At 44.7% G+C, this 24,225-nt stretch overlaps 1 long non-coding RNA gene across 1 annotated transcript in view; it reads left to right on the top strand.

The window, feature by feature from the left end:
• The first annotated feature begins 4,121 nt into the window (after positions 1-4,121).
• Positions 4,122-24,225, top strand: part of LOC115080209 — a 56,995-nt gene continuing 36,891 nt past the window's right edge. The window contains exon 1 of the long non-coding RNA XR_003853536.1: positions 4,122-4,251. This is a non-coding gene — a long non-coding RNA (uncharacterized LOC115080209). The remainder of the gene's footprint in view (positions 4,252-24,225) is intronic.

Raw genomic sequence — 24,225 nt, 5'->3', positions numbered from 1 at the left:
CCGAGACCATGGATACCATGGACTGCACTAACACCCGGAAAAGATCATATAAGGCATCTGCCCTGTATGATATAACTGCTTCCAGATGTTCCGCTTGCTGTGCCTCCTCCAAGGGAAGGTCTTGGGTACTAAGCAGTTGCTGGACCCACCATAGCCCTGTCCTTTGCATAAAGGAGCTACAGACCACCGCTTGTACTCCCAAGGCGGACACTTCAAAGACCCATTTGAAATAGACCTCAAGTTTGTGGGCTTGCAAATCTTGCAAGGCGGCTCCCCCCGTAACCGGAATGGTAGTTCTCATCGTGACAGCCGTCACCATGGAGTCCACTCTAGGAACCTTGAGGAGTTCCAGGTACTCCTCCGGGAGCGGGTACAGCTTGTCCATGGCCCTTCCAACTCTCAGGGATGCCTCTGGGTTTTCCCATTCTTTAGTTAATAATTGGAGGAGCATAGGGTGGAATGGAATGGAAGTCTTAGCTGGCGGACAGAGCCCTGCCAAAACCGGGTCCCCCTTCTTGGAAATGGTACTGGGTTCTGAAGTCTCCTGTGGAGGGTCGATATCCAATTCCTCCAGGACATGAGCAATAAGATGGTCCAACTCATCTTGTTCAAAAAGCCGAAGAACCCAGGGATCATCTCCCTCTACCTGAGCCTGTGGAACTGTGTCATCCAGATCTGGGTTCACCAAGGGATCCTGGGGAGGAGGGAGGGTTCGGTAGAGAAGGCTGCATGACCACCCGCACCCGAGAGCCTGAGGGGGCATCAGCCAACCCATGAGAGACACTTAGTGCCCCCTGGGACTCCTCTAACCGGTGGATCTTCGGTGGAGGAGGGATCAAAAGTAGATCCTGCTGCTGCTGTTGCTGGCTCAGCCGAGCCAGATAGGTATTATGCACCAATAAAATGAATTCAGTGGAAAAGGGCCTGGGTGGAGGGCGGAGGAGCAGGAGGATCCCCCTGAGGCCAGGCTACATCCGGCAAGTCCACCGGGGTAAGGATAGGGGGTGAGGGAGCCTGCGTGAGGCCTGAATCAGCGCTGGACTGCAACAGAGCAGTATCGGAGAAATTCAAAATGTCCGCCGTTTCCGCATCAGAAGGAAATGGGGATGGCCCTTCCACACCAAGGTGTGCTTTAGCGCGTGAAACAGCATGCCCCTCTGGCCTCGAGGTGCCCTCTCCACCAGGGAGGCACCCGGCACAAAGACCCTCTTGCGAAATCCGGGATCCCGGCTCTCCGCATGCGGAGCATCACGCGGAGCACGGCATGGAGGTGATAGAAGGGAAACAACCTCCGAAGGCTGCCTGTAGCGGTGAAAACCAAGACCACGTTGCTTCCAAACAACGCTCAACCCCATAGTGCAGGTACGCGACCTGAGCTATAACTAAACCTTCCCCTTGTTGATAAAACATATATATATATATATATATATAATTTTTTTTTTTAATTTTTTTTTTTTGTACTGTCAGAGGAATGTCGCATCTCTGACCAATGAAGCTCTTCTGAGAAAGAATGGCCTCTCAAGCAGTGGGTCGGCAAAAGGGGGGAGAGGCTGGACCACCAGCTTAGTTTACACCCCAGGCAGCAAGAAAGAACAAGCTGAAAAAATAAAGTTACAACTTACCCCAAACGGAGATAGGGAATAAAGAGATAGAGAGAGAGAGAGAGGCATGCCCCTGACAGGAGTCCTGCCTGTAAGCTCAGGCCCAAGTGACTGAGATAGAGTCTCTCACAAACATCCATTTTTTTTTTTTTTTTTAGAGATCCATCCAAGTAAGACAGAAAGAGAAAAGATATAAGTTAAATAACTATCCCTTCTATGCTTAGTGGGGAACCGTCGTGAGACCCGCATCTGCTGGAGTCAGAGGAATACAGAGGGGACACAGATGGCGTTCTTACTAATAACGGTCTGCCTTCTCAGTTTTTGCTCTGACTCCATCTGCTGGAAGGGGGAGACAACCCACGGTCTGGACTGATCCTGGTATGTACAGGGAATCAAAATTTAGGAGTGAATTTTCAGTGGAGTTAATTCGCATAAAAATAGCTTATATCATAGAAATTTTTAAAAACTCATTTATGCACATGAAACCCAGTTTTATGTGCATAAATCGTTTTGAAAATTATCTCCATAGCCTAAGATTTCCTTAGGGGTGGATATTCAAGCTTGCACTCGTGCGTCCATGTGTGCGCGGTTCCCGGCGTGCGCACATCGATGAAGCTATTTTATAACATGTGCACATCAGCGTGTACTTGTTATAAAATACAGTTCCTGTGCGCCACAAGTACGCTGGATTTTAAAATCCACACGCATATGTGAGGACGGGTCGACACTCGTTCATGCAGGGGAGGGGATTTCTAAACCAACGCGTGGCATGCGAGTAGGTCTTCCCCAGTTCCCTAAACCCCTACCTAATCTTCCTATCATTTTCTCTCTTCTCCATGACCCATAAACCCTACCTAGCTACTCACAGCTTTTTTGTTCCATTACTTACTGCTCTTCTGGAGCAGAAGTAAACGCTGAGCGCTGGCTGGCTGCCGGCGTGGGCCTCCCTGGGACAGAGTCTAATGGCACTGCCCCAGCCTTCCCCACCCCTACCTACCCAGACCAAGCCCCCCCTGGCATGCCTCTTTCAGCAGGCCCAGCACTTGGGCACATATCGGGGGTTACGTGCGTGGCAGAGCCCGTTCTAAAATGCACGCGGCGAACATAAGGCCTGGCCATCCGTGTAATCCCCGATTTTACCATGTGCAGAGCTTTGAAAATGTGGACTTAAGTGTAATGCTATTTAAGGAAGATCTTACTATAGCAGATTGTGTATTTAGTACATCCCTAAAAGGAGTGAGATTATAACTCGTTTCTCTTCCTTTGACTGGTGTTATCATGCTCATGAAGGAAGTATTTTAACAGCGTGCTTTACTTGAACAGATGGGGAAAAGTAATGTGAGAGAAAGCTAAGGATCTAATTTGTAAAAGTTTTTTTTTTTTTTTCCCAGAGACATAAAAGAAAAGAAATGTATAAATCAGATCTTATGATTGTAAGTCAAGCCTTAATAAAATAGTAATGTGGGATCTTTCTGCATCCTAAAAAATAAAATAAATTGAAGTCAATGCATTTTTTAATTTCGATATTTGTAAGTGTTCAGTTATATTAGTATATTAACCTAAAATGTTCTAAGATTAAAAAGTGAATGGAAAGGATGGGAAGCAATGCTTGAACTGCAAGGGGAAACATCTGGGAAACAAATTGAAGGAAGAGCTTAGACACATCAGAGAAGCAATAGATGAAGATATGTTACTAAAGGGCCTTAACATGGGCATCTAGGATATCACTCGCTTACATTCGCCCCCTTTTACATTCCAATAATACACAGACATCAGTTTGGCTTTAACAAAGGCCGCAGCTTTTATTAACACCAGGGAGGCCCAAGCTCTGCACATAACATTCATTGTTTCGATTCAACGACCCCCCCCCCCCCACCCGACCGTCCGCCAATTACCAGCAAAACGGTCAACACCAGCCAAGCGGCTCGACATTCCAGCCTTGCACCGAGTTCAGACCCCCGCCTCCTACCAGCAAGGAGCCAACCCAGTGAACCCCCACCACTAGCCAGCAAGGAGTCAGGCCAATAGACCCCCACTGCCTCCAGCAAGGCAGTGGGGGTCAATAGACCCTCACTGGCCCCTCCCCCCCCCGTTGTCAACCAATACAATTTACAGCAGGAACAATCATTAACAATACATGAGCTGTAGTGACTCGGGCCATCCGCCTCAACAACAACCCCCCCCCGCTGCAACAACAATACCCCGTTCAACACAAGAACAGAAGAAAAAAGGGCAGGTGGGAGGGAAACAACCAGCTGTCTGCAGCAGCTTCGGCGAGTAACTGAGCTGGCTGCATGCAGACTGCTAACCCCCGCCTACTTGGTGACCTCACGTCAGCTGGCCTATCCAGGCCAGCCAACACACCAGCATCACTTAATTTGCCCAATCAGGGCCTCCCCTCAGGAGCCTATTCGGCTCCTCCTATTCCCATGCGACTCCCCTCCCCCTCCCCCCCCCTCCCTAGCTGCTTGCCCTGTATCTGACCCTGCTCCTACCTCACCACCCCCCTTCTGCCACTGAACACCACACTCCAGTTCCTCCAGCGCTCCTGGGCCCATTTTATCTTGGCCGACTGGACACTGGGTCCGATCGACCTCCCAGTATACTGAGCCATGTTAATATGCTGGTTAACACACTCATTTTAAAGCAGGTATGTTCATGACCTATGTACTAAAGTGTTTGAAGCTTGCTTTAAACTCTTTCATTAGCTTTAACTCATTTTAGTATAATGACCCCCCTCCCCCTGCCATGATATTTTAATATTTTACATTTTTTGGGAGAGCTCAATTTTAAGGGTTAATTGTTTTTTATCTGGGAAAAATGGTCTGAATGAAAATTGTCATCCTCCAATAGGTCTAAAGGTATGTGTGGAGTTTAATGTAAAATACCTTGGGGAAAAAGAGGCAATCCTGTTAGTGTGTTATACAGAGAGGGAAAGGGTGAGCTCAGCTGAGCTGTGCATTTGATTTTCCGGTGTTAGGTATGCTATAGTACCTCCCCTCCCCCACCACCACCTGCACAAGGAGAAAATTCAAAGAGAGAGTGCAAAGAATGAGGAGGTGTTTAGCATACATACTCTGCTTTTCACTTGCTAATTTCCAGAGAAAGTTCATGCAATCAAAACACCCACATAGTTTGCAACTAGGTAAAATATTTGAAAAATTATGCCCAAAATGATTTACATTAGATGCTACAAGTTTCTTCTAGCTCCACAGACCACACACAATTCTTATAGCATTGTTTGAAATACTGTGTTGGGAAATGCCATTAGACTCCACATTTGTCCCTGCTTGCAATCTTTTGACAGTTGTTTAAAGTCTCAATCTCTAAACAATGCAATTCATTGAAAAGCAGCAGGCATTTATTGCTATATCTGTGGCTGTCTGCATGTCCTCCACCTAGAATCAATTTCCCGACCCCACACATCAGTTTTCCCACAGTCATTCCATCACTGTTCAATGAAGCATACTATATTGTATTTGCCTCTTATTGTGCTTCTTTAATTCATCATGCTTCTCATGCTATCCCTTTATTAAAAGCTATTGTGCTATCCCCAGGTCTTCTTCTCTTTAAAATGCTTTGTAACTATAAATGTAACTTTTCATTTACAGATACATCTTACAAAAAAATTCCCTAGTTTTAGATTTATATATCTAACATATACAAGATTATTTTAAAAATGAATGATATATTTGTACATAGAAATAAATGTGATTGTAGTATTGAGTAAGCACTTATACATACATCTATATCATCTATATTTATGCATTCTTGAAGAGGCCAGGCCATATCTGGGTATATATTCTAAAGAGGAATTTTTATTACTTCTGTTGTTCTCTTCTTATCTATTTTACTATTCTGTGTAGGGACATGCATTTGGATGATCCAAATGTGACATTAAATCCTCTGGTGATTTTTTGGTAAACCAGGGAGGTGGTAAATAACAATGGTAAATAAAGTTAATAAATAAAGGAGTTCATTTTGATTTGGTTTGGATCTCCAAACTGAATGGACACAGCACCCCAACAAATCCAAATGGCTCATTCAATTCAGTTTCATTAAAATCTAGGGGGAAAACAAAGCAAGATGAAAGGGAGGTGATTGGGGATGGGACAAGGAAGGAGCAAGAGCTATCATGTTTTAGCCCTTTTCCAACCAGTCTATCCTAGGTAGCAGCTGCATGGATTGACTTTAATTTTTAGATGAAAATTAAACTAAGACCACTGACATAGACTAAGAGATGGACAGACAGTAGTTGATGGTCAAAACCAAACTACCAGAACCGATTCAGGAGGCAGAGGTGAGGTCATACAGGCAAGATCAAGGCAGGCAGAGTTTGTGCTACATCAGGAGGCAGGCTAAGATTAGAGAAAGTGAAGATAATACACAGTCAAGTGGCAAGCAACAAGTCAACCCAGGCAGCATACAAGGCAGAGGTAGGGATCAGGCTGGGCTACAGGAGAAAGAAAGTGACAAGAAGAACAATGGTTAAGAATACACAGAACCTGTTGCTCAGGTATTGGCTTCCTTTTATAGAAGAGTGGTGATGATGTCATCAGGGTGTGCCCACAGATTGGTTGCAGTAAGATCCCTTTGGTAGGGCAAGGGGATTGGCAGGTAGGCAGAGTTACAGCTAAGACCCCTGTGGTGGTGTAAGAGAATTGCCAGGCAAGCAGAGCAGTATAAGCAAGACCCCTATGTTAATGTAAGGGGATTAGGAGGCAGATAGAGCAGCAGCAGTAAGACCTCTGTGGTGGTATAAGGGAAATGGCAGGCAGGCACAGCAGTATCAAAAAGACTCCTATAGTAATATAAGGAGAATGGCAGTTAGGAAGAGTGGTAGCATGCCTAACCCTATCCCTAAGGTGATAGAATGGGCATGACAGGGAGGCAGAGAGCAATATCACCAAGACCCTTATGATGGTGTAAAGGTATTAGCAGGCAAGTAGAGCATATATCAGCAAGACCACTGTAATGGTAGGCAGCCTTGTGGTAGCATTAAAACACCTTTGATGGTTTAAGAAGGTTTACAGGCAGGCAAAGCAGAAACATCAAAACCCATAAGTTAATAGAAGGTATGACAGGCTGGCAGAGTGCAATATCAGCAAGAACCCTATAATGGTATAAGAATATTAGCAGGAAAGTAACATAAGAACATAAGAACATGCTGGCATAGACATGCACAAGATCCACAGCCTAGACTGTTTATTTTGTGTGTGTATATTGGGTGTCCAGTATTTTATTTTATTTTTTTTTACAAAAACATTTTTCTTTCTTTTTTTTTTTTTTAACTAAATCTGCTTTATTTGGTTCCTCCTACTTAGTATAGCTACAATACTATTAGGAGGAATCATATTTTTTTTTCAATGCGCCCTTCAGTGTGGCATATCTTTATGTCAGCCTTGGGCAGGCATGGAGTTCTCCACATTGCAATGGGTGCATTGGCCATGCAGCAAGTTCAGGGATTAGCTAATAGCCTCATCTACATGGAATTTACATGTGATGAGCGCTAATAGCTACACAGCGATTTGGACACGCGTTTTGGACATGCTAACCCCCGTATTGCACTGGGGATTATGGATGCGCGTCAAACTGTGCACTAGCTGCTGAGCATGATATTGCATCGACCACTTAGAGAACTATTTTATGAGGAAGCAGGCAAGGAGGTGACTCAGATATCGGTGCTCAAGTTCAGCTTGTTAAAAACTAGATGCACTCAAGGGTTTTCTCCCCTTTTAGGCCTGATTCATCAGGGTGTTTTCCCATAGACACAGAATGGGGGAGGGGAAGCCTAATAAATCAGGCTCATGCTTAGTACATATGCCCCTTATTGCTCAACAATCAGAGCTAAACTGACCCATTATTGATATCATCTTAATTTAACTACAGTGGTTCCCTTACATGGGGTCATTTTCAGCACTGCCCAAGTTGATCTATAATGGCCAGCAGGTAAACAAAAAAAGAATAGATGCCTTTATCTTTTCCAAATATTTATTAAAGTAGAGACATATAGACGTATTCATAAAAATGCCCGACTCAGGCTGAGTTTTGCAGCTCAACAGCCGCTGCCTCAGGGGCTTGGACAATCAAGAATCTCAGATGAGTATAAAATCATCAAGGGAAGGTCACTGTGAACCAACACTGAAAGATCACTTGCAAAACGTTGTCATGTATTCAGGAGTAGAGACTGAATACATGACGTCTATACATCTCTACTTTAATAAATATTTGGAAAAGATCAAGGCATCTATTCTTTTTTTGTTTACTTGCCCAAGTTGATGCAACGTCTGCAGGTACTCTGTGGACTTTGCACCAGTTCTCAAAGGGAAAGCACAAAATATTTTCCCTTTTAAAATTACCCTGGGAACAAGTATCCACATATATTATATTTGCACCTGCTTTTTGGGTGTATAACACCCAAGGTAGGGCACAGAAAATATGAAAAGGTGCTGAGAGATTCCAATCCTTTTGGGATCTGAAATGTGGTCGAACAGATGGTATAGTGGATGGGCTTTTGTTTACTGGACAAAAAAATGTCTTCCCTTTGTGGATGAAGAGATCCCCCCACCCCAACAAATTGTTTGGCTTCTTCAAACTTACATCAGATCCTTGACAACCTCCGCCTCAGGCAAACCCAAAATATTTCAGTATACAACTTTGACTAGTGGTTCCAATAATGACAAAATTGATTAAACAAACATAGGTTGCTTTAACAATTAAAGTCTCTACCTGCTTCCACAGCAAAAGCAGACAGTAGCAAAACCAAATAGTACAACAAACTCCTCACCATAGGAAATTCATTCATGGCAAAACCAACAGTTCATCAGTAACAAGATGAGTTTGGGTAATAGCTAGGTTCTTGTGGCCTGGTTTGGCCTTTGTTGGAAACAGGATGCTGGGCTTGATGGACCCTTGGTCTGACCCAGCATGGCAATTTCTTATGTTATTATGCCATACTGGGTCAGACCAAGGGTCCATCAAGCCCAGCATCCTGTTTCCAACAGTGGCCAATCCAGGCATAAGAACCTGGCAAACACCCAAAAACCAAGTCTATTCCAAGTCAACTTAATTAATAGCAGATAATGGACTTCTCCAAGAACCTATCCAATCCTTTTTTAAACACAGCTATACTAACTGCACTAACCACATCCTCTGGCAACAAATTCCAGAGTTTAATTGTGCGTTGAGTGTAAAAGAACTTTCTCCGATTAGTTTTAAATCTGCCACATGCTAACTTCATGGAGTGTCCCTAGTCTTTCTATTATCTGAAAGAATAAATAACCAATTCACATCTACCTGTACTAGACCTCTCATGATTTTAAACACCTCTATCATATACCCCCTCAGCCATCTCTTCTCCAAGCTGAAAAGTCCTAACCTCTTGAGCCTTTCCTCATAAGGAAGCTGTTCCATTCCCCTTATCATTTTGGTTGCCCTTCTCTATACATTCTCCATCGCAATTATATCCTTGTTGAAATGCAGAGACCAGAATTGTACACAGTATTCAAGATGCGGTCTCTCACCATGGAATGATACAGAGGCATTATGACATTTTCCATTTTATTTACCATTCCTTTTCTAATAATTCCAAACATTCTGTTTGCTTTTTTGACTGCCGCAGCACACTGAACCGACAATTTCAATGTGTTATCCACTATGACGCCTAGATCTCTTTCTTGGGTGCTAGCACTTAATATGGATCCTAACATTGTGTAACTATAGCATGGGTTATATTCCATATATGCATCACCTTGCACTTATCCACAATAAATTTCATCTACCATTTTGATGCCCAATTTTCAATCTCACAAGTTCTTCCTGCAATTTATCACAATCTGCTTGTGATTTAACTACTCTGAATGATTTTGTATCATCTGCAAATTTGATTACCTAACTTGCCGTATTTCTTTCCAGATCATTTATAAATATATTAAAAAGTAAGGGTCCCAATACAGATCCCTGAGGCACTCCATTTCCAACTCCCTTCCACTGAGAAAATTGTCCATTTAATCCTACTCTCCGTTTCCTGTTTTTTAGCCAGTTTGTAATCCATGAAAGGACATCGCCACATATCCCATGACTTTTTACTTTTCCTAGAAGCCTCTCATGAGGAACTTTGTCAAACACCTTCTGAAAATCCAAGTACACCTCATCTACTGGTTCACCTTTATCCACATGTTTATTAACTCTTTCAAAAATGTGAAGCAGATTTGTGAAGGAAGACTTGCCTTGCGTAAAGCCATGCTGACTTTGTTCCATTAAACCATGTCTTTCTATATGTTCTGTGATTTTGATGTTTAGAATACTTTCCACTATTTTCCTGGCAGTGAAGTCAGGCTAACTGCTCTGTAGTTTCCTGGATTGCCCCTGGAGCCTTTTTTTATATTATATATATATAAATATTGGGGTTACATTAGCTATCCTCCAGTCTTCATGTACAATGGATGATTTTTTTTTTTTTAATTTTTATTGAATTTCATTTAAAAATCCATTTAAACAAAATATATAGATTGCAATATACAGATCATAATTTCCAAAATGTATACACAAAACATTTCATATCTGTAATTACTAAATCCATAATAGGGGGAGAGATAACAACAAATTTTCAACATATTAACAAAGATTCGATAAGAGAGAATCCCTACTTTTATTCGGCCTTATTATTTCCTTCAACATTGGTCTTATCCTGCAAAAACGTCTCCAAATGCATCGGATCATTAAAAGTAAACTTATTTCCTTGATATGTTACAAAACATGAAGATGGGTACTTTAAGAAAAAGGTAGCCCCCAAAGCTAGTAATCTAGTTTTTAAGGATAAGAAATGCTTTCTCTTCACTTGGGTGACCCTGGAAACATCATGGAACATTTGTATGGGTTGACCGCAAAAGTTCAAATCCTTAAACCTAAAAAAATCTCTAAATACTTTATCTTTCTCAGATTCCAATTGTAAGGATACAAACAATGTTGATATCTTATTAATTATGTCAATGGATTCCTCCAGAAAGGTGGAGACTCCAATTGTTGAGTCATCCACCTGCCCCTCTAACACCTCTCTATTATCTTTACTCACTTTACTGGAAAAAAAAAAGATCTTAGAAATTTGTGGAATATCTTTAACCTCATACTGCATTATTTCTCTAAGATATTTTAAGAACATTTCCTTAGGTGAGAGGAGTCTAGTCTGTGGGAAGTTGACCAATCTCAAGTTTTATATCGAATCATATTCTCTAAATGTTCCATATTTCTATGGATAGCGAAGCTATCTTTTATATGGATAGTCTCGGTATCCTGTAATGTTTTAACCTTTGTTGTCAATTTTCCCAACTCTTGTTCCACACCTATTATTTTATTTCCCTGATCTTCAAGTTTCAACTTATTTTCATTTACAATCATTGGTAAAGATAATTTCATTTGGTGGATATTTGCATTTACTGACAAAATCATTTTCCATATATCTACCAACGTTACATTGTCTGGGGGGGTCGTGGGCCACTCTTCTGGCCTCAACAACTCTCCTGACAATGATAATGATAAATTATCTATAGGAATTGAAGCTCCTAATGCCATATTGGCGTTTCCCAAGCTTACCTCACTATCTTTTGAGGTGCTTGATTTCGCCTTTTCCAAAGATATTGGTAATGATGCCGTCGGGTGAGGTGGAAATACCTGACCATTGCCGGGGCTCAGAGAGGCAGAATAATGCTCCTCTGAATCGTCCCCTGTTGGCGTTTCAACCCGTCTAGTGACATGGTTGTCCATGGGGCCTCTAGTTACTACTGGGGAAACAGGAAAGTTCTTCAATTTTCTCTTCCTCCCCATACACCCAACTGGGGAGCGCCCAATTTAATCAACAAATATAACACCCTCTCCCGTTTCACCAGTAGTATCCCCCAACTTACCGAACTTATCCGGACGAAGCCGGACAAAGCCGGCGCCCCTTTGGAGCGCGCGGCTTAGGAGGCGCGCAGGCGGCGAGGTGCGCCGCAGGGAGCCTGTTCTTATAGGCAGTCGCTTGCCTATGACGTCAGTCCCAGATTTCTCTCACGCCGAGTCTCCCAGCTGTTCTCAGCGATGTTATCGGGAAACGCACTCGTGTGGCAGATGGTAAGCTGGTTTGAGCCCTTCTCTCTCCTCTCCTCGGCTCTCCCCAGAATTCAAACTCTGGCGCCCGCTCTTATAGGCAGTCGCTTGCCTATGACGTCAGTCCCAGATTTCTCTCATGCCGAGTCTCCCAGCTGTTCTCAGCGATGTTATCGGGAAACGCACTCGTGTGGCAGATGGTAAGCTGGTTTGAGCCCTTCTCTCTCCTCTCCTCGGCTCTCCCCAGAATTCAAACTCTGGCGCCCGCTCTTATAGGCAGTCGCTTGCCTATGATGTCAGTCCCAGATTTCTCTCACGCCGAGTCTCCCAGCTGTTCTCAGCGATATTATCGGGAAACGCACTCGTGTGGCAGATGGTAAGCTGGTTTGAGCCCTTCTCTCTCCTCTCCTCGGCTCTCCCCAGAATTCAAACTCTGGCGCCCGCTCTTATAGGCAGTCGCTTGCCTATGACGTCAGTCCCAGATTTCTCTCACGCCGAGTCTCCCAGCTGTTCTCAGCGATGTTATTGGGAAACACACTCGTGTGGTAGATGGTAAGCTGGTTTGAGCCCTTCTCTCTCCTCTCCTCGGCTCTCCCCAGAATTCAAACTCTGGCGCCCGCTCTTATAGGCAGTCGCTTGCCTATGACATCAGTCCCAGATTTCTCTCACGCCGAGTCTCCCAGCTGTTCTCAGCGATGTTATCGGGAAACGCACTCGTGTGGCAGATGGTAAGCTGGTTTGAGCCCTTCTCTCTCCTCTCCTCGGCTCTCCCCAGAATTCAAACTCTGGCGCCCGCTCTTATAGGCAGTCGCTTGCCTATGACGTCAGTCCCAGATTTATCTTACGCCGAGTCTCCCAGCTGTTCTCAGCGATGTTATCGGGAAACGCACTCGTGTGGCAGATGGTAAGCTGGTTTGAGCCCTTCTCTCTCCTCTCCTCGGCTCTCCCCCCACAATGGATGATTTTAATGATAGATTCCAAATTTTTACTAATAGGTCTGAAATTTCATTTTTTTAGTTCCTTTAGAACTCTAGGGTGAATATCATCTGGTCCAGGTGATTTACTACTCTTCAGTTTGTCAATCAGGCCTACCACATCTTCTAGGTTCACCGTGATTTGGTTCAGTCCATCTGAATCATTACCCATGAAAACCTTCTCCAGTATGGGTACCTCCCCAACATCTTCTTCAATAAACACTGAAGCAAAGAAATAATTTAATCTTTCTGCGCTGGCCCTATCTTCTCTAAGTGCCCCTTTAACCCCTCGATCATCTAACTGTCCAACTGACACCCTCACAGGTTTTCTGCTACGGATATATTTTAAAAAGTTTTTACTGTGAGTGTTTGCCTCTACGGCCAACTTTTTTTTCAAATTCTCTCTTAGCCTGTCTTACCAATGTCTTACATTTAACTTGCCAACGCTTATGCATTATCCTATTTTCTTCTTTTGGATCCTTCTTCCAATTTTTGAATGAAGATCTTTTGGCTAAAATAGCTTCTTTCACTCCCCCTTTTAACCATGCTGGTAATCGTTTTGCCTTCTTTCCACCTTTTTTAATGAGTGGAATACATCTGGACTGTGCTACTAGGATGGTATTTTTTAACAATGACCACGCCTCTCCCACACTTTTTACCTTTGTAGCTGCTCCTTTCAGTTTTTTTCTAACAATTTTTCTCTTTTTATCAGTTTCCCTTTTGAAAGTTTAGCACGAGAGCCATTGATTTGCTTACTGACCCCCTTCCAGTCATTAATTAAAATTTGATCATATTATGATCACTGTTGCCAAACGGCCCCACCACCATTACCTCTATCATCAAATCCTGTGCTCCATTGAGAATTAGATCTAAAATTGCTCCCTCTCTTGTCAATTCCGGAACCAATTGCTCCATAGAAATGTCATTTATTCCATCCAGGAAATTTATACCTCTAGCATCTACCGATAATACATTTACCCAGTCAATATTGGGGTAATTGAAGTCTGCAGGACAAATCTCACTTCCACTGAAGAATTAAAAGAGTCTGTTTATTTCAGAAGATTCAATGTCAAATTCATTCTATTGACAACTCCATCAATAATAACAGTGATTTCTTAAAGTCCCCCGACACGGTCCCGTGTTTCGCGACTGCTGCATCGGGAGGGACCAAGGTAACAGTTATAATCTGCAATACAATATACGTACATAAGAAGTGGAACAGCTTGGCTACAATAAACATTACAACATAGAACCACATACCTGTAGCAGTAATCACTGGAGCGCAAGCGCCCTCAGAAAATGACAGCCATTTAAATAGAAAAAGGAGTGAAATCAGAGCCTCTTGCGAGATCTTATTTCAACCAAATTAATCAGCGGATTTCCTCCATCAGTCAAAAAGATAGCACTCAATATCTTTATTAAGTCCTTTGGGGGAGACGGTATCAAGAGTGAAGATCCATCTCTGCTCCTTCCGACCCAGTGTCCCGGGGAAATCACCCCCCCCCCCCCACCCAAGGTGGGTGGGGAACCACCTCTTAACACTAGGAAGGAGAGATCAGAGATGGAATGGCCGCTGTGGGACCAGTGGGACACCAGGGGCTCTTCCATTCTAAGTGACCGGATATTTGAGCAGTGTTCTATTATCCTCGTTTTAACCATCCTGGTCGTTTTTCCTACATACAGTAAGGAGCAGGGACAACTCACAACATAAATAACACCTTTTGTGGAGCAATCAGAGTGTGAATACAATCTAAAGGAACGCCCGGTGATAAGGTGTATAAAGACTGAAATTGTGTCTGTATGGCTGCACATAGTGCAGTGTCCACACGGTCTGTGGGTACCCCCCTTACTGTGAGTGTTATCAACATCTAGCGCTGCTGAGTGCAGCAATCGATCGCGCAAATGTCTTCCCCGCCGGAATGTAAAACGAAGGGGACTTTGAAATACATCTGATAATGCTAGTGCCGACCAATGGAGCCGAATCATGTCAGCTATCGCTTTTCCCACAATTGAAAAAGGCAAGATGCAGTTGTTAGCCGTATCGTCAGAACTAGTAGGTGGAAGAAAGAGCCAGTCCCGGTTTGTGTACAAAGCCCTTTTAAATGCCTTCTTAATCACCCGGGCCAGATAACCACGATCTAAAAACCGGGCAGTCATAGTTTGGGCTTGGGTTATAAACTCGGCTCGAGAAAAGCAGAGGCGGGCATAGCCTTAAAAATTGGCCAATGGAGTATATTATCCCGGAGAGCCCTGGGGATGGCAGCTCTCATAGGATAATAAGGTGTTTGCGGTCCGTTTCTTTACGGAACAGGGTTAGTCTCAAATGATCTACCCACTACCGAGATCAGATGTCTAGAAAAGAGACATGCAGTGATGAATGCAAATTAAATTGGTATATTACAATTTAAAGAGTTGACACAATCAAAAACAATAAGAACTGCACGTCAGTGCCTGTCCAGATGACAAATACGTCGTCGATGTAACGCAACCAGAGATGTATACAAATCTAAAACCATTATGAAGGGTAAATAAATGTTGTTTTGAAGTGGTCCATGTACAAACAGCAAGGCTGGGGGCCATAGTGGCCCCCATAGCCGTGCCCTTAATTTTGTTGGTAACCGTTGTATGGAAACTGAAAAATTTTTTTGTAAGAGCTAGTTCTGAAAGTTGGATAAGAAATGACGTAGAAATACGATGCGGCAAGAGAATGTGTGTCTAGACGTTTTGGATGACTTGAAGTGCCTCACTCTGTGGAATGTTTGAATAAAGTGAGACCACATCTAAAGTTACTAAAAATATTTTCTCCGCAGGGACCTCTAACTGAGATAGTATTGAAATGAGGTGGGATGAGTCCCGGACGTATGAGCAAATCTTAGGCATGAATGGTTTTAGGAAAACGTCCACAAATTGGGACAAGGGCTCAAGGAGAGAACCGATGCCTGAGACTATGGGGCGACCAGGGGGCTGGGATAGTGTCTTATGGATCTTGGGAAGGGTGTAAAATAATGGCATACTGGGGTGGGGCGTCACCAAAAACTTAGCCTCTTTATTGGTGATCATATGACAGTCTACCGCCTGTTGAACAATCTGTTTAATATCCTTCAACAGGAGTTCCGTCGGGTCCAGGGGTAAAGGGGTGTAGAAAGAAGAGTCACTTAGTTGTCGTAGTGCTTCAACCTCATAGTCTGTCTTATTTTGGACCACAATGCCACCCCCCTTGTCCGCAGGCTTTATGACAATAGAGACATCTTTCACAAGACCGTCAATAGCTGCTGCCTCCTCCTTTGACAAATTATAGCGAACAAATGTTTTTTTTTTCGAAAATATCGTATGAGCGTCCTTACAAACCAGACGTTCAAAAGCCCCCAGTAAAGCATCTGTCAGTCCAGGGGGAATCCATCTAGATTTTACATGAACCACCGACATATCAACCGATGGTGGAAAATCTGCAAAAAATAACTTCAGTTTAAGTCGACGAAAGAACCGGTGCAGGTGTACATGTAAGTCAAATAGATCACCCTTGAATGTGGGGACAAACAAAAGTCCCTTATGCAGGACCCCTAATTCAGTGGCTGTTAAAGCGTGTGATGAAAGGTTGAATACTGTCTCTGAAGTCACTGCCAGAGATCCGCTTGCAGCCGGGGTGTGCGGGACGATCGTTGCGAGTTCTGTATTGATGTGACCCCCGAAGGTCGTAAACTGTGGGTGTCTCGCTGTGTTTGACCTGAGTCCAAAAAAGAAGCAGCGATGGACGAGTAGAGGGAAGAAGCAGAGGCTGGTAATGCTGAAGATGTATCGTTCTGAGGAGTCACTCGTGTTCGAGGAAGTGCAGAGGCTGGTTGTATTGTCTCTGAAGCTGTTGCTGGTGCTCCGCGATTTCGGCGGGTGTGCCCTCGAGTACGCTGTGTTTGTATCTCCTCGCCTGATGAGTCTCCTAAAGAGGATGCATTTTCTGCAAAGGTCACCTTTTTTGATGGTTTTTGTGACATCCATTTGTAGACATAACCAGTTTTGTAGTCTGCTTCATCCCGCTGAAATTTGCTATATTTCACTGATTTGAGGTCAGCCCGAAATTTAGTCAGGTTTTCTTGAAATTCGCCAAACTGTTGATCAAAGTGCTCACTGGAAGAAGATTGTTTTATGGTATCCAATTTTTGTGAGACTTCCTCTCGCAAATTCTCCTGTAGATCTCTGTTGGTCTCTATAATTAAGGCCATCAGGTCCAGTGAGCATTTATTTAATATTTGATTCCAACGAGTGAGAAACGTGGTATTGTCAGTATGGAGTCTGGGTTCTTTTTGAATCCGGAGTCCCTTTGGAATCCGTCGCACGCGGCAATACTCGATAAGAGTAGAAGAGTGCAATTCCGCCCTAGTCAGTCGTTTTTGTGCATTAATCTAGTCAGTCCAGGAAACTGATGGGGTAATATCCGTTGAGACGTCTGAGAAAAATGGTGTATCTGTTAGAACCGCATTCACGGCTTCTTCGGTATAACTGAAGGTCTGTTCATCCGTAGTAGCCATTAAAAGCTTCGATTTGACGGCAAAACCCGAAAGTACACTGAAGCACAACCCTTGCACATCCACAAGTACTCAAGCACACTGGTGCAGGACAAATCTCACTTCCACTGAAGAATTCAAAGAGTCTGTTTATTTCAGAAGATTCAAATGTCAAATTTGTTCTATTGGCAACTCCATCAATAATAACAGTGATTTCTTAAAGTCCCCCGCATGGTCCCGTGTTGCGGACTGCTGCTTCGGGGGGGGACCAAGGTAACAGTTATAATCTACAATACAATATACGTACATAAGAAGTGGAACAGTTTGGCTACAATAAACATTATAACATAGAACCACATACCTGTAGCAGTAATCACTGGAGAGCAAGCGCCCTCAGAAAATGACAGCCATTTAAACAGAAAAAGGCACGAAATCAGAGCCTCACGCAAGATCTTATTTCAACCAAATTAATCAGCGGATTTCCTCCATCAGTCAAAAAGATACCACTCAATATCTTTATTAAGTCCTTTGGGGGAGACGGTATCAAGAGTGAAGATCCATCGCTGCTCCCTCTGACCCAGTGTCCCAGGGAAATCACCCCCCCCCCCAAGGTGGGTGGGGAACCACCTCTAACACTAGGAAGGAGAGATCAGAGATGGAATGGCCGCTGTGGGACCAGGGGACACCAGGGACTCGTCCATTCTAAGTGACCGGATATTTGAGCAGTGTTCTATTATCCTCATTTTAACCATCCTGGTCGTTTTTCCTACATACAGTAAGGAGCAGGTACAACTCACAACATAAATAACATCTTTTGTGGTGCAATCAGAGTGTGAATACAATCTGTTCGCAACCAGAGATTTGTACATCTCTGGTTGCGTTACATCGACGACGTATTTGTCATCTGGACAGGTACTGACGTGCAGTTTCTTATGTTTTTTGATTGGGTCAACTCTTTAAATTGTAATATACAATTTAATTTTTGCATTCATCCACTGCATGTCTCTTTTCTAGACATCTTGATCTCGGTAGTGGGAGATCATTTTGAGACTACCCTGTTCCGTAAAGAAACGGACCGCAACACCTTATTATCCTATGAGAGCTGCCATCCCAGGGCTCTCCGGGATAATATACCCACTAGCCAATTTTTAAGGATACGCCGCCTCTGCTTTTCTCGAGCCGAGTTTATAACCCAAGCCCAAACTATGTCTGCCCGGTTTTTAGATCGTGGTTATCCGGCCCGGGTTATTAAGAAGGCATTTAAAAGGGCTTTGTACACAAACCGGGACTGGCTCTTTCTTCCACCTACTAGTTCTGACGATACGGCTAACAACTGCATCTTGCCTTTTTCAATTGTGGGAAAAGCGATAGCTGACATGATTCGGCGCCATTGGTCGGCACTAGCATTATCAGATGTATTTCAAAGTCCCCTTCATTTTACATTCCGGCAGGGAAGAAATTTGCGTGATCGATTGGTGCACACAGCAGCGCTAGATGTTGATAACACTCACAGTAAGGGGGGTACCCACAGACCGTGCGGACACTGCACTATATGCAGCCATACAGACACCATTTCAGTCTTTATACACCCTATCACCGGGTATTCCTTTAGATTGTATTCACACTCTGATTGAACCACAAAAGGTGTTATTTATGTTGTGAGTTGTCCCTGCTCCTTACTGTATGTAGGAAAAATGACCAGGATGGTTAAAACGAGGATAATAGAACACTGCTTAAATATCCGGTCACTTAGAATGGACGAGCCCCTGGTGTCCCACTGGTCGCACAGCGGCCATTCCATCTCTGATCTCTCCTTTCTAGTGTTAGAGGTGGTTCCCCACCCACCTCGGGGGGGTGATTTCCCTGGGACACTGGGTTGGAGAGATGGATCTTCACTCTTGATACCGTCTCCCCCAAAGGACTTAATAAAGATATTGAGTGGTATCTTTTTGACTGATGGAGGAAATCCGCTGATTAATTTGGTTGAAATAAGATCTAGTGAGAGGCTCTGATTTTGCGCCTTTTTCTATTTAAATGGCTGTCATTTTCTGAGGGCGCTTGCGCTCCAGTGATTACTGCTACAGGTATGTGGTTCTATGTTGTAATGTTTATTGTAGCCAAGCTGTTCCACTTCTTATGTACATATATTGTATTGCAGATTATAACTGTTACCTTGGTCCCTCCCGATGCAGCAGTCGCGAAACACGGGACCGTGTCGGGGGACTTTAAGAAATCACTGTTATTATTGATGGAGTTGCCAATAGAATTAATTTGACATTGAATCTTCTGAAATAAACAGACTCTTTGAATTCTTCAGTGGAAGTGAGATTTGTCCTGCACCAGTGTGCTTGAGTACTTGCGGATGTGCAAGGGTTGTGCTTCAGTGTACTTTCGGGTAATTGAAGTCTCCCATTATTACTACACTACCAATTTGGTTAGTTTCCCTAATTTCTCTTAGCATTTCACTGTCAGTCTCACCATCTTGACCAGGTGGATGGTAGTATAATCCTATCACTATAGTCTTCCCCGACACACAAGGGATTTCTACCCATAAAGATTCAATTGTGCATTCAGTCTCATGCAGGATGTTTATCCTGTTGGACTCTACGCAATCCCGGACATAAAGCGCCACACTGCCTTCCGGGTGCTCCTCTCTGTCATTGCAATATAATTTGTATCCCGGTATAGCACTGTCCCATTGGTTGTCCTTCCACCATGTCTCTGAGATGCCAATTAAGTCTATGTCATCATTCACTGCTATACATTCTAATTCTCCCATCTTACTTCTTAGACTTCTGGCATTAGCATACAAACATTTTAAAGTTTGTTTTTTGTTTGTATTTTCATTCTGCTTTTTAATTGATAGGGATAAGTTAGAATTTTTTAGCTCAGGTGAGTTTTTAGTTACAGGCACTTGGATTACTTTTCTTATTATTGGAACATCACTGTCTCAATGCCCTAATTCTAATGCATCATTAGTATCCTTTGAAGATACCTCTCTCTGAACCATGCACTGCAGAGCGACTGTTGGCTTTCCCCTTTGTTCTTGTTTAAAAACTGTTCTATCTCCTTTTTAAAGGTTCGCACCAGCAGTCTAGTTCCACCCTGGTTAAGGTGGAGCCCATCCCTTTGTAAGAGACTCCCCTTTCCACAAAAGATTCCCCAGCTCCTAACAAAACTGAATCCCTCTTCCTTGCACCATCGTCTCATCCATGCACTGAGACTCTGGAGCTCTGCCTGCCTCTGGTGACCTGCGCGTGGAACAGGGAGCATTTCAGAGAATGCTACCAAGGAGGTTCTGGATTTAAGCTTTCTAACTAAAAACCTAAATTTGGCTTCCAGAACCTCCCTCCCACATTTTCCTATGTTGTTGGTGCCCACATGTACCACGACAGCCGGCTCCTCTCCAGCACTGTCTAAAATCCTATCTAGGTGACGATGGGGTTCGCCACCTTCACACCAGGTAGGTATGTTACCAGGCGATCCTCACTCCCACCAGCCACCCAGCTGTCTACATTCCTAATAATCGAATCACCAACTATGATGGCTGACCTAACCCTTCCCTCCTGGGCAGTAGGCCTTGGGGAGATATCCTCGGTGTGAAAGGACAATGCATCACCTGGAGAGAAGGTCCTTGCTACAGGTTCCTTTCCTGCTGTACCAGGTTGATGCTCTCCAATCATGAGACCTTCTTTCTCCAAGGCAGCACCAGGGCTGCCAATCTGAAGTTGGGACTTGGCTACTATGTCCCTGAAGGTCTCATCTATATACCTCTCTGTCTGCCTCAGCTCCTCCAGGTCTGCCACTCTAGCCTCCAGAGATCGGCAAAGTAGTAACATCAAAACCCCTTTGATGGTGGAAGATGATTTGAAGGCAGGCAAAGCAGAAACATTAAAACCCCTAAGTTAGTAGAAGGTATGACAGCTGGCAGAGTGCAATATAAGCAAGAACCCTATAGTGGTGTAAGAACATTAGCAGGCAAGTAGTGAGTATCAGCAAAACCACTACGATGATGTAAGTGGAATGGCAGGCAGACATAGTGGTAGCATCAAGATTCATTTGATAATCTAAGAGGGTTTGCAGTCAGGTAAAGCAGTAACATCAAAACCCCTAAGGTAATAGAAGGTATGACAGAGAAGCAGAAAGCAGCATTAGCAAAATCCTTATTGTACTGAAAGGAGATTAGCATGCAGACAGTGCAGCGGTAATAAGACCCATGTTGTGGTGTAAGTGTGCTGGCAGGAAAACAGATCAATATCAGCTAGACCCCAATGATTATTTGATTTAGCACTCTATTTGGAATGAAGTTCCTGAGTTGTTAGCCATCTCAGCTCAAGGTAATGTGGGAGGAGGAATCCAGAAAAAGTAGCTAGAACAGTAGCCATTTCAGGAGCCAAAGGTAAGGATCCAGAAAGTCAGCTCCTGTAAAGCTCTATCCAGGTCCTGAACCCTACCCTGGTCCTGCCAATGCCAAAGATACCTTTCTTAAGTGAATCTTTGGTAGGAATTAGGGATGTGAATCGTTTTTTGACGATTTAAAATATCGTCCGATATATTTTAAATCGTCAAAAAATCGTTAGGTCCACGATACAATACCAATTCCCCCGATTTATCGTTAAAAAATCGTAAATCGGGGGAAGGGGGAGGGCAGGAAAACCGGCACACTAAAACCCCCTAAAACCCACCCCCGACCCTTTAAATTAAATCCCCCACCCTCCCGAAACCCCCCCCCCAATGCTTTAAATTACCTGGGGATCCGGCGGTGGTCCAGAACGGCGGCGGTCCGGAACGGCCGCCTCAATAGAATCGTGTTGTCTTCAGCCGGCGCCATTTTTCAAAATGGCCGCCGCAAAATGGCGGCGGCCATAGACAAAAACGATTCGACGGAGGAGGTCGTTCCGGACCCCCGCTGGACTTTTGGCAAGTCTTGTGGGGGTCAGGAGGCCCCCCCAAGCTGGCCAAAAGTTTGCTGGGAGTCCAGCGGGGTTCCGGGAGCGATTTCTCGCCGTGAATCGTTTTCGTACGGAAAATGGCGCCGGCAGGAGATCGAGTGCAGGAGGTCGTTCAGCGGCGGTCCGGAACCGCGGGTATTTAGGCATCATTGTTGTTCCTGAAGTTTGGAGGCCAGGCTAGGAATGGCCTGCAGTAGGGATGTGAATCGTTTTCCATATCGTCTTAATGATAGAAATCGTGTGGCAGGAGAAGAAAATCGTGTTTGGCACGATTATTTCATTGAAAAATCGTTAAAAATCGTTTTTTCCGATTAGTGCGCACTAACTCGAGTTAGTGCGCACTAACTCCCCGTTAGTGCGCACTAACTCAAAATGATACAAATAGACACTTTCCAGGTCACTGAAGGTCAGTTAGGAATGAATATGTGTTCCTATTGGCTGGCAGCCCTCTTATCTATTGATGTTACCAAGGTTTCCACTGAGGTGATGGTTGGGGGGATGGGAAATGGAACTGGAAACTCATGAACACCAACAGAAAATGAAACAAAGTGTTCACACTTCCCAGGTCAGTAAAGGTCACTTAGGAATGAATATGTATTCCTATTGGCTGGCTGTGCTCTTATCTATTGATGTTACCAAGGTTACCACTGAGGTAATGGTTGGGGGGATGTGAAATGGAAACAGTTGGAAGCTTGACATGTGATGATCAGCACTCACGTGACTAGAACTTCTTTGTTTATTATTTTTGTTAGCAGGCACCTGAAATGCTAGTGCATGTTGAATTTGCCAATCACTGTGCATTTTAGAAAGGTGGTCCTGGCTGGAACTGTACACAGTTCAAATATATGTAATTGATTGTTGGTAAGTGTATTTTTTAAGTAGCCACACTGGCACAAGTATGTTTACTTTTCCTCCTACTTAACTCACTAGCTCAGCTTTGTAAGAAGGGCTTCTCTGCTTGAGTGAGGGTCAGGCAGCTCCCCCCTGTCTGTGAAGCCAGCCTCTCACTAGTAATGCAGGGAGGGAGCTGTCTCAGACTTCACCATCCTCCCCCCCCCCCTCACCCACACACCATTCACTAGCTGGGACATGGGGGAAGTCAGGAGTGAGGGTCAGGCAGCTCCCCCCTGTCTGTGAAGCCAGCCTCTCACTAGTAATGCAGGGAGGGAGCTGTCTCAGACTTCAGCATCCTCCCCCCCCCCCTCACCCACACACCATTCACTAGCTGGGACATGGGGGAAGTCAGGAGTGAGGGTCAGGCAGCTCCCCCCTGTCTGTGAAGCCAGCCTCTCACTAGTAATGCAGGGAGGGAGCTGTCTCAGACTTCACCATCCTCCCCCCCCCCCCACCCACACACCATTCACTAGCTGGGACATGGGGGAAGTCAGGAGTGAGGGTCAGGCAGCTCTCCCCTGTCTGTGAAGCCAGCCTCTCACTAGTAATGCAGGGAGGGAGCTGTCTCAGACTTCACCATCCTCCCCCCCCCCCTCACCCACACACCATTCACTAGCTGGGACATGGGGGAAGTCAGGAGTGAGGGTCAGGCAGCTCCCCCCTGTCTGTGAAGCCAGCCTCTCACTAGTAATGCAGGGAGGGAGCTGTCTCAGACTTCACCATCCTCCTTCCCCCCCCCCCTCACCCACACACCATTCACTAGCTGGGACATGGGGGAAGTCAGGAGTGAGGGTCAGGCAGCTCCCCCCTGTCTGTGAAGCCAGCCTCTCACTAGTAATGCAGGGAGGGAGCTGTCTCAGACTTCACCATCCTCCTTCCCCCCCCCCCTCACCCACACACCATTCACTAGCTGGGACATGGGGGAAGTCAGGAGTGAGGGTCAGGCAGCTCCCCCCTGTCTGTGAAGCCAGCCTCTCACTAGTAATGCAGGGAGGGAGTTGTCTCAGACTTCACCATCCTCCCCCCCCCCCTCACCCACACACCATTCACTAGCTGGGACATGGGGGAAGTCAGGAGTGAGGGTCAGGCAGCTCCCCCCTGTCTGTGAAGCCAGCCTCTCACTAGTAATGCAGGGAGGGAGCTGTCTCAGACTTCACCATCCTCCCCCCCCCCCTCACCCACACACCATTCACTAGCTGGGACATGGGGGAAGTCAGGAGTG

Source organism: Rhinatrema bivittatum, chromosome 1 (genome assembly GCF_901001135.1).
Source record: "Rhinatrema bivittatum chromosome 1, aRhiBiv1.1, whole genome shotgun sequence".
In the NCBI taxonomy this organism is placed as follows: Eukaryota; Metazoa; Chordata; class Amphibia; order Gymnophiona; family Rhinatrematidae; genus Rhinatrema; species Rhinatrema bivittatum.
This window is presented reverse-complemented; position numbering and strand designations above follow the sequence as displayed.